This window comes from Andrena cerasifolii, chromosome 12 (assembly GCF_050908995.1).
Source record: "Andrena cerasifolii isolate SP2316 chromosome 12, iyAndCera1_principal, whole genome shotgun sequence".
In the NCBI taxonomy this organism is placed as follows: Eukaryota; Metazoa; Arthropoda; class Insecta; order Hymenoptera; family Andrenidae; genus Andrena; species Andrena cerasifolii.
Window position 1 is genome coordinate 8590281 of NC_135129.1, and position 4471 is coordinate 8594751.

Sequence of the window (4471 nt, forward strand, 5' to 3'; positions counted from 1 at the left end):
TTCTGTGCTTTTCACAACACCGTTCCTCGCGTTCCATGCACGCCTTCGCGTCTCAACAATCCTGCCGAAACGATGCGCTTCCGAAATAAACAGCCTTTCCGAAAGTCCTGCAAACGCCAACGATCCATCCTTGGACGTTGCCCTTTACGCTCTCGCTCACAACCCCGTTATCCCCTCCACTCTCACCGTCTTGTCCTCTCGCCACCCCCGTCGCGTGCAACGTGTGCCTGTTATTACGTAACAGTTGCCACAATGTATTTTCTAGGACAACGCCTCCTCTTTACCATAATCCCTTCCGTGTATTTTTTTTTTTATTTTTTAACGCCCTTCTCTCGACACATCTTCGAGTGGCGATCGAAGAAACACCCGAAACGAGAACAGACGCGATCTGCTTAGTTCGATCTGAGATTCACCGAAATTTCGGCTCTCTTCTGCATCGCGCCGTTCAGTGGCTACGATTCTACCCGTGGCAGTAACACAGCCGACCTTTTCGCTCCGATGCTCTCCCACCAATCCCACGTGCCAACGAACTTTCGACAAAAAGTAATCGCCGACCCGACTCTAGCTAGTGCCGGAAGTCGTAGGAAGATGTCAATTGTACAACGCTATCTCGCGGAGAACATTTGCCAAATAAACGGATAAACGAAGAGAACGGTATTCGGTGTTGCGTCGACTACTTCCCGTGTAATTGCCTATGGCAGTCGATGTAAAACCGGAGGGATGCACCGAACGAACGTCCGTGGGAGCCCGAGAATATCGAAACGTCTACCGTTCCCTACGCTGGCAGTATTCCGGCAGCTGTGAGTACAATTGTAAATGGATAAACTGATACGATTTTCAAGGATCTCGAGCTTGTTCGTTTTTCCATTTCGTCGTGCGGAGGCAGAGAAAGAAACAGTGCTGCCTAGGCTTCCTTCTCGAGTAGTTTAAGCTTTCTGAAAGGTCTCTGGAAGCCTCCACCTCGCAGATGATTCCATACGAGCCTGCCTGAGATTGCTTTCCATGGTTTGTCGCGCATAAATTGCATCCACCGGTAGGATCGCGAATCGCAGAAAATGTTTGCAAGCTCGATTAAGAAATCGTGATTTCGTAGAAGAAGAAGCTAATAATGTTGCGCTCTGTCGGGTGATTTGGCAGTGGCACATAGGCGCATTTCTGCTGTAGGTGTACGGCAACAAAAGCGTGTGGGTTTATATATAGACTAGCCGCGACGGAACAGCACCGGAAGCGAAGGAGTTCCGCCCAAGCCTGAAGGGTCACCGCACTTTGAAAACCGAGATCCAAGACTGCGCGTATTACATTTACTTGTCGGAATTCTATCTATGTCACACCCTCCCGTCTGTTTAGCGAGTGTCTGCCCACGACTCTCGTTTATTATCACGGGACGCGAGAATTTATTATAATTCAATTTAAAAGACCGCAGGAACGACTCGGTCGAGATCACAGGCCCTTTCCGAACGAATTCCTTTCGAACAGCGCTCCTAATACGTTGTAATAATCGTTAGAGAGTGGGAACTCACTCTCGGCGAGTCCTCGGCGGAAATAAAGCCGGGCAGCGTTCCGGGTGTAAGTTTTAAGGTGTTTACGCCGCGCGGAGCGTTTCCCTCGTTAACGCGTGCAAACGTTTCCTCGCTAAACGCGTGACTTTATGAATGAAACCACTACCAGAGTGCAGTTTCTACACGATGCTAGTAGTACTCGCGTTCACTCGCTGGTTCCACGTAGGAAGGAAGTCGCAGGCGGGCTAGTATTGTCCCTTCCACCATTGGTGAGCGCCGACCGCGACTGGTCAATTACCCGGGCAATATTTCCCCGGCAGGATGCCGCATTCAAGGAAGTGCGACTCTGCCTGCGGGCCATCTGCACGGCGCTTTTAATCGCAATCGATGTCCGATGCGTTATTTATCCTTCAATTAGACAGTTTCGAATTCGCCGCGACGAGCCGCCGACGATGCTCCATAACATTCGTATTTCTATCGTTGCGAGGCTTCCGCCGAGAGCAGACCAGACGAGGCGCGTTCCAAGTATTCCGAAACAGTGTCGCGATGGGCCACGTCCGATCGAATTCTAGGCCGACGACTGGTGACTCTATTTCTAAGCACATTTCTATTTTCTATTTGCATGCGCCACCGTCGTCACGACAATTTTATACGTCTGCGATATTTCGGAGTCGGCGTTGCCCTGCCGCGTCCTCTCTCCTAGCGGATAAGCGCGTGCCCCGAGAAACGGTGCCAGTACTTCGTTTCGGAGCGATCAAAAGGTTCGCTGATCGATCGATGCGGTAGAATCAAATTTCCCGCGAACATCGTCAGCGGCGTTTTCCTTCGACGCGTTGGACAATTTCGCAGGGAACTCGTCGACGATACCACCTACAAATGTGACGGACGCGGACGGTCGGACTTCTGTTTCCGCTGGAATGTAGGTAATCGAATTCGATCGAGCAATTAGTACCTACTGCGGAGCGGCCATTAAGTACCGCTGTGCTCTACGCGAGCATCGCGCGGCCACTTTGCCCCGACTGTACGCGTACTCCAGGCTACAATAGCGTAATCGCGTTTACCTGACGCACGAGCGCGAACAAAAGCGTATGAACGCGATAGGGATCGACGCATTGCCGCTGCGGAATTCTGGTTACGCAATTGCGCTGCGATTACCCGACGCGCTCTGGGAAAGGCCAGCCGCCGAAAGTTCCGCAGGGACCCGCGGACCAAGCGTAGCTTCGTTCCCGAGGCGCGCGTCTAGGAAAACACGCGCAATTTTGAAAGCGCCTCGTTCATAATGCATGAGATTTTTATGGCCTGCGTATAAAACCGAATTCACCTCGACATTGACTTTACGCAAATCGGCTGCCGCATTTCGTTGACCTAGCGGCACTCTGTAGCGTTTCGCTCGCGTGTACGAGTACATCTGACGCGTTCCACGAGGATTCGCCCGGCCGATACCTGCGCGCGGTGCATTTAAAATCCTCGCCTCTCGGTTCCGAGGACAGAGGGATCGCTATGGGAAAGGTGAAGCAACCCCTCCGCTGGAGCGTTAGAGGGAAGGAAACAGTGACGCTTGCAGTCTAGATCCGCTAAATAGAGGCATAGTCTAAGACGAGAAGCAAGCCAGTCAGCCATTTCATGAAACGACTGAGCTATCTCAACTCGCTGCCATAAGAGCGCGCCACATCCAGAGGTTTTGGCGTAAAGTATGTACAAGCACGGTTTTTTAATCGCGTAGGAGGGACATGATGGGGAAGCTGAGCAAACATTCAAATAAATTGATAATTATACCTTTTATTTAAGTTTTTATGAATCAATATAGTTATAAGTTAATACTTTAACCTTTGGTACATAGTTTCAGCAACATTTAAATAAAATTTTGAAGTTATTAAACTTTTAAAAAAAGTGATGAAAAACCATCTTGCCACGGTGTATGACAGGGTACCCAAAATGGGGCAAGAGGATTCCCTTAAATATGTCCACAATTGATGCAAATATGAATTTCTTCTAAATTATTTTCTTTCTACCCTCGTACAGGAGTTGTGAGACTACATCTTTTAAATATTCGACAAGTGTTTCCTCTTCTGATTATGAAAATACATTCTTAATTGGACCTAATGGTAAATCCATGATCCCTTCATTTCCCTGTTTCGATTTTTGGACACAACGTTCCAGATTTCTTCATAACTTCTTTTGACCATTTTCCTCGTCTAGTTTTTTCTTATATGTTCTTACCATTTTCAAATCCGAATTAAAAATAACGAAAATTCGACTGATCACTCCCCGTATGAAGGTCCCATCCTGTCTCAAACCATTTTCCAGAGATTGATGTTATTTGTACAGTAATTAAAAAAATATTGCAATTTTTAATATTTTACATTAAATTAAATAGAATGTAGATTATAATATAACAAAAATAATTGACTTAGCGTTTTTAAATATATATTTATTATAAGTCTTTTTCGTACGCAAAATCAGATCCACGCATCACGTGGACGATTTCACAGCTCTAAACCAAAGACGGGTGCTCCCCCACTCATTTTTATCAACGACCTAACTTACAATTTACAATACAATGGCTTCGTTTTTGGTACTTTCATCAAATATCTAGCATTTTTCGACTACGGTTTTGTTTTACGATGCCCCATCTTACCTCGCTACCCCTTCCCCTAGTTATTCGGTGACAATCGGTACAGCGGGAATGGATCGTTTCGATATCAGCTCGCTAGTGAATCCGCAACTAGAGCTCGCATACCTACTCGTGCGCCTCGTTCCCCGCAACCAGTTCTTTTCCACAGTTTTTATTCTTCTTCTTCCCCATCCCGTTCTTTTTTCTGTCCATCCTGACCAAGATCGGTCGCGAAGGAGGCGGTATTCGGTGAAGCGCATCAATCATCGTGCAGAATTCTCTGGAGTAAGTTCGAGTCGCATGTTCGATCCACTTACGCCCGATAATGCCCCATCTTTTCAGCCCGTAATTTCCGTGT